This window comes from Paramisgurnus dabryanus, chromosome 8 (genome assembly GCF_030506205.2).
Source record: "Paramisgurnus dabryanus chromosome 8, PD_genome_1.1, whole genome shotgun sequence".
NCBI lineage: Eukaryota > Metazoa > Chordata > Actinopteri > Cypriniformes > Cobitidae > Paramisgurnus > Paramisgurnus dabryanus.
In genome coordinates, this window is record NC_133344.1 from 2,286,766 (window position 1) to 2,296,860 (window position 10,095).

Here is a 10,095-nt window from a genome sequence, read left to right on the forward strand (position 1 = left end):
AGACGGAGACGATCATAAATAATACTCGTGTTTGCAGTGCACACTTCATATCAGGTAAAATTATCTATTCATATGTTGGTTTTATCTAGTACAAATCAGCAAGTTTCTGTTTTATAGGTGAAAAGTCGCCAACCGCGTTATTGTTTAGCTTAAATGTTAAACAAACATACAGCGATAGATGTGTATGCCATCGTTTGAATAGTCTCTTAAAATAATCCACATTGCTAATCATAGTTAGCCCAGTGATAGGTTACATAAGACAGTAAGCCTAGACAAAATTACCCAAATCCACCTGAAAGTAAGTCATATGTTGTCTAGGAAATATCTAAAACCTGGTTAAAATCGCAAGAGTTAATTTACAAAAATACCTGTCACGGTCCCGCAGAATCAGTGACTGTACATATTCGTACAGATCCGAAACTTCTTCTGCATCCATGATTAATAAATCCCTCCTAAAACGTGCTAGTTTAAAGAGTAACTAAACCCTAAACCAACTTTTTTTAGTTAATGATCTGTAAGAATGATGCTTTATTAGTGCTGTTCATTGATTTTAGTAAGTTTTTTGACATTTGGATATAAAGTGTTTCAATACTACAATATATGGTGTAAAAATGTCTGAGTGCTGCCCTCTTCAGGTTGAACGGTGGCTACTGCAGTTGAATTTTCCTATTGGATGTTGGGTCCAAGAAATGACTCGTGACGTAAGCAGATTCAAGCTCACCACGCCCTTGTTACGATCTCACCACACACTTAGTTCGTCCCCTCTATCTCCGTTGGGATCTGCCCACTTTTCTTGCATTTTTCAAATATTGCAGTGGGTGGAGTCAGGCTCTGACCAGGGGTTTAGTTACTCTTTAAGCTTGTCAACATAGTCTGGTGGCTCTTTCTGTCTCCAGCTAAGCCCCGCCCACACAAATACGTCACAATGTTTACCAACTGTAAAAGGGTCTATAGCGCCTTTCAAAAACCCAAGGACGCTTAACAAAACATGGGGAGGGGAAAGGGGGGGGGCGCATAGGCCTCAGTGAAGAGATGTGTTTTTAGCTGCTTTTTGAAGGTTGTTAGAGAGGAGGCAGAGCGAATGGCATGAGGAAGCTTGTTCCAAAGTGATGGAGCACCCACACAGAAAGCTCTATCTCCAAACGTCCTTAGCCTGGACTTAGGGACAGCGAGCAGGTCCTTGTCAGAGGACCGTAGGGATCGTGCTTGATTGTATGGTTGTAGTAGATCACTGAGGTACTGAGGTGCAAGTCCATGGAGAAATTTTTACGTCAGAAGAAGGATTTTATAAGTGACCCGGGACTTAACTGGCAACCAGTGAAGCTTTTTCAGCATTGGAGTAATATGAAGTCCAAGTTTTGTGTGTGTAAGCATCCTAGCTGCAGAGTTCTGTACATACTGGAGTCTGTCAGTAGCCTTACTAGGCAGACCTAAAAGTATGCCATTACAATAATCAAGTCGTGAGGTTAAGCATATATTTGCAGAACATTTACACAAAATGGTCAAAATAACAAAATGATGCAATGTTTTTGAATACAAAGAAATCAAGATGACATTAATTTTTAATCAACACAAAATAAATGTTTTCACTTGTATTTCAGGATGAGTTCAAAGATGAATGTTTGATGAATAACTCAGATTTTTAATGACATCTTTCATGTTTCTTGCTATAAGCTCAGTCTTTTACATTGTTGTTCAGGTGAGATCAGACACTTTCTACTTCCTCAATCCTCATTCGTAGTTTCTTTAAAGATTTATTCATTTATATTTGTTTGTTTCTTATCTTAATATTTGCATTATTTATTGAATGTTTTCTTAACATAATTCTTAATTTAATTTGTGTTAATATTGTGTTAATGTGAGGTAATGTTGTGTTGTTGTGTTGATGATGCAATTGTTTCTTCAATTTGATTTATCTGAATTATAATGTCTGTTTATTCACTTTGATTTTGTTTATTTTGTGTCTGAATGTTATTTTCATTCAGTATCAGTTGTGGAGATCAGATTGATCAGATTCACCTCTGCAGCTCCATCATGGATAAAACACAATCATCAGCAGATGAAGATTTTTCTACAGGATGCAGGTACTTTATAGAAACACTTTATTAAATAACATTTATATTATAGGAAAATACTTAAGTGTTATTTATTTTTATCACAATCATTGAAGGAAATATTAGTAATGTAATTTAAAGTATTAAATCTGTTGTGTGTTATAGTTCAGATCATCAGAAGAGATCAGATTCAGAGTTCAGCTGTGTGTCTATGAAGAGTGATTTGTCTATGGTTCATCCATTGAACTTTAAGAGTGAAGATATAAGGCCTGATAGCAGGTATAAAATATCTATGAATCATTTGATCATAGTTTGACATTTTTATACAATTATATATTTTGTAAAATGTTTGAAAAGTTCTTTAAATGATTGTAGTAATATCTGTCAAGAGGTAAATTAAATATAAACTATTCATTCAGAGATCTGTGAAAAATAAACTGTTCCCTATCAAAAGCTATACTCGATGCTGCGCTGCTAAGCGCTTTGGGGAAACACGTCAATGGAATTGACCCGGAGGCTGTGTCATCAGGTCTTTTTATTTTCAGACCAACTACTGAATGTGTGTGTGCTACACTGAAATGCAAATCTCTCTCTTACCTTTTGAACTTCACTTGAGATCTTTGTTAGGAGTTAGATTCTAACAAGATAGAGTGCAGATTTTCTCTCTTTCCGATTTTAAAAGAGTTTAAGTTAAAGGGAAAATATGAGTAAGAAGAGTCACGAGCAGTCTAAGTCGTGTTTGTTTTCGCTTTATGGCGAAGGACGACACACACACTTACTGTTTTGTGTGTTTGGGGGAGGAGCATGCTGTCATGGCTTTACAGTCTGATGAGTGCGAGCATTGTGAATTATTCACAATGAAAATGCTTCGTGCTCGCCGTGATTATTTTCTGACCGCACTGTCAAATTTAAGATATATTTCTTCGCGTGATTCCGAAGCGCACTCCAGTGTTTCTTCGGTTCATGTGGGGAATAATTATAATAATGACGTTGATGTTATCTCTCGGTTCTGCGGAGTTTGATAAACCAGCCTCCGAGCGTTCCTCGCACGATAAAAAGTCAGTCGAGGAGCTTCTCGGGGTGGTAACACGCGTGGTGGCCAGGTTGCAGATTGACTGGCCTCGCGAGCCAGAGAACCCCAAACAAAGCAAACTAGCGGATATGTTTCTATCTAGTGACAAAAGGGAGAGGACGAAACATGAGCCTCTCCCCTTCGAGGATCTCCATGGTGAATTAAATAAATCATGGGAGAGACCATACTCATTGCGTGTTTTCACGCGCACGGCGTCAATTTATTCGACTATCGTGGGTGCGAAGACGCGTGGATATACCGAAATGCCACAGGTGGAAGAGACGCTCGCGAGTTAATTCTTGCCTTGTCATGGTCTTGCCAGACCTTTGGGCTAGATTCAGGTCTGAGTTCATTTGGCAGGACCATGGCAGTACTGTGTTCTGTGTGGGGACACGTGAAGTCATATTATGTGGGGCTTCCACGTGTTCCCAGTGTCTTGTCACTGTCATGGTCTTTTCAGACCTCTGTGTTAGATTCAGGTCTGATTTCATAGGGCAAGATCATGGCAGTACTGTGTTTTGTGTGGGGACATGTGGAGTATCATTGTATGCTTTGGCCACATGTTCCCAGTGTCTTGTCACTTTTACCCCACTCCCTTATGTGCTCTCGTCCTGATTATGTAATGATTTGCACCTGTTCCCCATTTGTGTTGTTGTCTTGATAATGCCCTCTCGTTCTCTGTCTTGTGCTCGTTCGTTCGTCTAGATTCAGTGTACTAGTTCATGTCATTCATGTTTCCTGAATCTTATCCTCAGAGTCTGTGTTATTTTGGTATTCAGTGTTGTTTCCTGGTTTTGTTATCTACGTCTACGTTATTTATCACCTGTTTTACCCACTCGTGGGATTTTGTGTTTTGTGATTTAAATAAACCTTCAGTTTATGTTACAGTTGTCTGCATTTGGGTTCTCTCCGTATTCCTACTGTGACATGCCTGGCTCGGCATCCTCATTAAAAAAGCCTACCCTGCCCACGAAGCTGTGTAAAATAACTTCAAAGCTTTAAGTGGGCAAAGCTTATTAAGCTGCAGGTCAGGCTGGTGGTGCGCTGCATACTATGGCGATATTACAAGCATACCAGGCTGATCTGTTAAAGGATTTGAGTGCAGGTGAGACGATAGACAAATGGCGAGTTATGAAGGGCTACAGATCTGTCTCTCCGTGTCATTAAACAAACGGCTCGCGCTATCGCCCGTTCTATGTCTGCTCTAGTAAGCACAGAGAGGCATTTATGGTTAAATCTGTCAGGCATAAATGAAAAGGATAAAACTTTTCTTTTAGATGCCCCTGTTTCCCCATTGGGTTTATTTGGTGATGCGGTTGACTCCGTTGTCACGAAATTCACTGAAGTTAAAAAGCATGAGGGAATATTCACACAGTTTTTGCCTCTCCACACGCAAGGGGAGGAGCTGTCACTCATGGTCACCCGACCTCTTCCCGGTCTTTCAAAGCCGAGGAACATTAAAAAGGATAGCGTAGCAAATCGTGTTTCCCCGCAAAGAGCTTGGGAATCGACTCGTCACACTCAGCAGCCCCAAGGGCGGACCTCAGCACTTTCATTTTTAAAAAGAAACAATCCTGACAGTTCCACTCTCTACAGTGTAAGGACCCCTGTGTGATTGATTGCACTTTTGTTTGTTTACCTTTTGTATCCCATGTGTGCACTCTCTCTCCTCCTCTCTTGTTATCCCTGACTGTTTTCTCCAGCTGTTTTGTGTTTGTTCCCCTCTATTTAAGGTCCGGTAGTCTTGTGTTCCGTGCGCGTTCGTTGTTTACTTCCGGGTGTTCGCTGCCATGGGTTGCCAGACTCTGGTTGAAGTTTGTTAGTCCTGTTTGTTTATTTTCTTCTTCTGTTTGCCCCCAGGACTCGGTAAAGACTTGTGTGAAGCCCTCGGTTCGCATCTCCTCTCTCTTTCCATTGGATTTTTGTGTCTGTCTAGTGGATTACTCCTCTGTGGTCACTCTCCCGCAGTCGGCGTTTCTCGTCACCGTTGCCGTCTACATCAAGCTCTCCCGGTGCAGTGTTATCCTGTGAACTGTTGTCATTTGCTCTGCTCTGCTCATCGGTGTGTCTTGCCTTTAGACAGGATCCGGTGGATTATTCACTGTTACGGAGAGTTTCTATCTGCGTGGTGGGCATGGCTACACCTGACATCTGAGGAGTTCGCTTTCTACAGTTTATACCTGAGACCCTTGTGGGATTTTTTGCTGCCTTTTGTGTGCTATCCCCTTTTTCTTAATAAATCTTCTTTTGCATCAGATTCCTCTGTGTTGTTCCTAATATACAGTAGGGCTCGCCGGCGGGGCATATTACCATTAAATTGGTCGTCCAGCTCAAGGGGAATGGGAGGGTCATCAGCTCAGTTGGCACATCAATTGCCTAGAGCTAACGGCTGTATTTCTGGCCCTGAAATACTTTCTCCCCTAACTAAGAAGCTGTCATGTCCTAGTGCGGGTGGACAACACAGCGACAGTCTCATACATAAGTCACCAGTAGGGGTGTCACGATTCTCCAAATCCTCGATTCGATTACATTTTCGATTCTAAGGTCACGATTCGATTCTCGATTTTAAATTTTTTTTTAAGACAAAAAATTATATGCCTTTATTATTATTATTATTATTATTATTATTATTATAGTTTCACATTAACATGCACATTACGTGCTTTTCCTAGCATGGGGGTTTGTGGGCTTTACTTACGCGAGAAAGCTTGTAGAGAAAGGATTCCTTCTTGCACGCACATGGACTTAATGCGCGCGTCTTGGACTCCTCCTAGCATCTGAAATAAAACTGGTGCGTTATAAGCAGCTGCGCTTCTCTCTGTCTCACGTGCACGTGCTCACGCATCTGTCCAAAGTCTAAACATAAACTAAAGTAGTAATCCTTACGTATTTGTTCAGTTTTAAGCGTTTCATGCGAGCTGAGGCAAACTATCCCTTTTGTTTAAAATATAACTGTTAGGAATCACACAACACAGGAATCCCAGCGCAGAGGTTCTTTAAATCAATATATATATGTATAAGAGAAAACACTCAATGTCATCAGATGAAAATATGTATAGGAGAAAAACACTTGGTGGATCAGAATAAGTATAATAGAAAGCCCTCAGTGTCCGTGTGAGTGATGAAGAGGTGGAGAGAAAACACTAGCGAGGGAGACTTCAGCGATCTCCTCTTGGTAAGTCACAATGTGGGAAACACAGCCGGGCTGTAGGACATCCACAGATCTGTAAACACAGAGATGAAATCCTGGCGGGCAAAGAGAGAGAATCCTGGCGGGGCACAGAGAGAGAGAGATTAGCTGACAGAGTCTTCAGCTGACGAAAGCGCTGGACAGCTCTCTCTGCTCCCAGAATGTCCCGGGCCGGTACCCAACATCTCTCCTCCGGACCATAGCCCTCCCAGTCTACGAGATATTGAAATCCCCTACCCCGGCAACGCACATCCAGTAATGATTTAACCGTATAAACGGGAGCGCCATCTACAAGCTGAGGGGTGGGAGGGGCGGGGGCAGAGGGAACAGGGTTAAGGTGGGAAAAATAAACAGGTTTAAGCTTGGAACCATGGAAAACCGGGTGAACCCGACCGAGTGCTGGGGGCAATCTGAGCCGAACAGTCACGGGATTAATAACCTTCACTATGCTGTATGGCCCAAGGAATCGTGGAGCCAGCTTGTGAGAAGGCTCAAGTAGAGGCAAATCCTTGGATGAAAGCCATGCTTTCTGCCCACAGATAACCACCGGGGCGCGGGTTTACGGTGACAGTCGGCCGCGGCTTTGGTTCGTCTGGAAACCTGCCGTAATGTAAATCTAGCTTTCCTCCAGGTGCGTTTGCAACGACGGACGAAAGCCAGCGCAGACGGAACCACCGCATCAGGTTCTTGGGACGGGAATAAAGGAGGCTGAAACCCCATGGACGCCTCGAATGGGAACATATTCAGAGAAGAAACGGGGGCGTATTCGACCCAGGGTAGCTGTTGGCACCAGGAGCTCGGATATTGCGATGTCAGACAGCGGAGAGCTCTACCTAAATCTTGGTTACCCCGTTCACATTGCCCGTTGGTCTGAGGGTGATACCCCGAACACAAGCTTGCTGTGGAGCCAATTTGTCTGCAGAATTCCTGCCAGAAACGAGAAATAAATTGAGGACCCCTATCTGAAACTATGTCTGTGGGCAGACCATGTAAGCGAAAGACGTGTTCGATCATTACCTGGGCGGTTTCTTTGGCAGTGGGAAGCTTGGGCAAAGGGACAAAGTGAGCCGCCTTGGAGAAGCGGTCCACAATGGTCAAAACTACAGTGTTTCCCTTAGAACTAGGCAAATTGGTCACAAAATCAATGGCGATATGAGACCAAGGGCGAGAGGGGATGGGTAATGGTTTAAGCAGACCAATGGGGGCTTGATGAGAGGCCCTTATTACGGGCACAAACCTGATAGGCTAACACAAACTGTCTGACATCGGGACCCATAGAGGGCCACCAGAAACGCTGACGCACGGTAGCCAACGTTCTCCGAACCCCCGGATGGCAAACAAACTTGGACTCGTGACCCCACCGGATGACCTGGGAGTGAAGATAAACCGGAACCCACAATCGACCCGCTGGGCACCCCTCTGGCACTTCCCCCTCCCGGCCGGCCCGTCTCACCCGTTGTTCTATTCCCCAGCGCAGGGCACCCACCACCCGCCCCTTCGGGAGGATGGTTTCGTCCCCAGCGGAATCGGGACTTTCGAAACAAACGAGAAAGAGCATCGGGCTTCGTATTCTTGGAACCGGGCCGGTACGAGAGGGTGAAGTTAAATCTGTCAAAGAAGAGCGCCCAACGAGCCTGACGAGAAGATAACCTCCTGGCTGAACGGATGTATTCCAGGTTCTTGTGATCCGTCCAGACCAGGAAGGGCTCCGAGGTCCCCTCCAACCAGTGACGCCACTCACCCAAAGCCAGTCTGACCACCAGTAGCTCCCGATCACCTATGTCATAATTTTGCTCTGCTGGGTTTAACCGATGGGAGAAAAAGGCACAGGGATGCACCTTGCCATCCTTAGCAGACCTCTGAGATAAAACGGCGCCTACCCCGACATCCGAAGCATCCACCTCCACAATAAATTGAGCAGCAGGATCTGGAATAGAGAGAACAGGAGCAGAGATAAACCGGGACTTTAAATTATCAAAGGCCTCCTGAGCACTAGAATTCCAGACAAACCTCTCCTTAGTGGAAGTGAGAGCAGTAAGAGGCTGAGCAACCTGACCGTAATTTCTGATAAATTGCCGGTAAAAATTGGCGAAACCCAGAAATCTTAATAAATCCTTACGGGATTCGGGGACTGGCCATTCGGCAACCCCTTTAATCTTTGCTTGGTTTGGGACGTATCTCACCTGCGGCAACAACAAAACCCAAGAACGAAACTGACCTACGATGGAATTCGCACTTCTCCGCCTTGACATAAAGCTTATTCTATAATAACCGGCGTAAGACTCGGCGGACATGCTGAGTGTGTTCCTGCATAGAGGGGGAAAAGATGAGAATATCATCTATGTACACAAAGACAAACTTGTTAATCATGTCTCTCAGCACATCATTGACCAGAGTTTGGAAGACCGAGTTTGCCCCAACGGCAAAACACAGTACTCAAAGTGTCCGTTAGGGGTGTTAAAGGCTGTCTTCCATTCATCTCCCTCTCTTATACGCACCAGAAGTTTAGGCGTTGATTAAAATATAGCTTAGTAAAGAACTGCGCTCCCTGCAGAAGCTCAAAGGAAGGGGGTACCTATTCTTAACAGTAATGTCATTTAAACCCCTATAATCAATACAGGGACGCAGCGAGCCATCCTTTTTTTCAACAAAGAAAAACCCCGCCCCTGCGGGCAAGGTGGAGGGACGGATGAGACCGGCACGCAGGGCATCATTAATATACTGGTCCATAGCCTCTCTCTCAGGACCCGATAAAGAATAAAGTCTACCCTTAGGCGGAGAAGTGCAGGGGAGGAGATCAATAGCACAATCGTATTGCCGGTGGGGAGGAAGGGAGGTGGCCCGGGCTTTACTAAACACCTGGGCGATATCAGCATACTTCGTCGGGACCCCGGTCATATCGACCGCCGGAACCTGAGGATGAGAGAGAACAGAACCAGAAACAGCAGAACCAAGACAAGACACATGACAAGACTAAGACCATGATAAAATAGTATTACGTTGCCAATCAACGTGAGGATTGTGCTGCGCCAACCATGCATGCCCTAAAATAATCGGAGACAGAGAGGCATGAAGGACGTGCAACACAATCTCTTCACGATGATTACTAGACACAGAAAGACTCACAGGAGAGGTGCAATGTGAAATCCGTGCCATCTGCTGCCCCTTGAGGGACCAGACATCCAAGGGGGATTGGAGAGGGACAACCGTAACACCCCAGGCGCGAACCAGAGCTTCATCAATGAAGTTGCCCTCCGCTCCAGAGTCGAGAAGGGCAGTGGACGGATGATCACATCCAGCGAAGGACAACATGACAGGGAGTTGGGTACTCGAAACAGGGGAGAGTTTTCAAGAAGTGGCGCCCACCAGGACTCCCGGACTCACTGGTGGGCAGCGGCTTTTAACGGGCAGGTCTTGGCAAAATGTTCGGGCTTCCTGCAATAAAGGCAGAGGGCATTCTGCAGCCGCCTATCTCTCTCTCTCTGTGACAGGCGCATACGCCCCAGCTGCATAGGTTCCGACTCGACTGGTGGTGACGTCGAGGAAGAGGGAGAAATGGAGGTCTCATCCATAAACACTCGATGGCGCAAAGAGCGGCGCTGATGTGACGACCCTGAGTTACTTCCTGATTCCATGGGTGCAGATCATGGGAGTTCCTGATTGGCTTTGCCCATGCTAATTGATAGTTAGCCAAGAGAATATAAAAGTTCTGTGTTTGATTTGGAGGCAGGCACTCTTGGGGGAAGTTTTCCTCTCGAGTGGCTCATTCTTATGGTTTT

At 44.9% G+C, this 10,095-nt stretch overlaps 1 long non-coding RNA gene across 1 annotated transcript in view; it reads left to right on the forward strand.

The window, feature by feature from the left end:
• The window catches only part of LOC135771777 (uncharacterized), a 2,684-nt gene extending 599 nt beyond the window's left edge, over positions 1-2,085 (forward strand). The window contains exons 2-3 of the long non-coding RNA XR_010543044.1: positions 1,602-1,699; positions 1,986-2,085. This is a non-coding gene — a long non-coding RNA (uncharacterized lncRNA). The remainder of the gene's footprint in view (positions 1-1,601; positions 1,700-1,985) is intronic.
• The last annotated feature ends 8,010 nt before the right edge of the window (positions 2,086-10,095 follow it).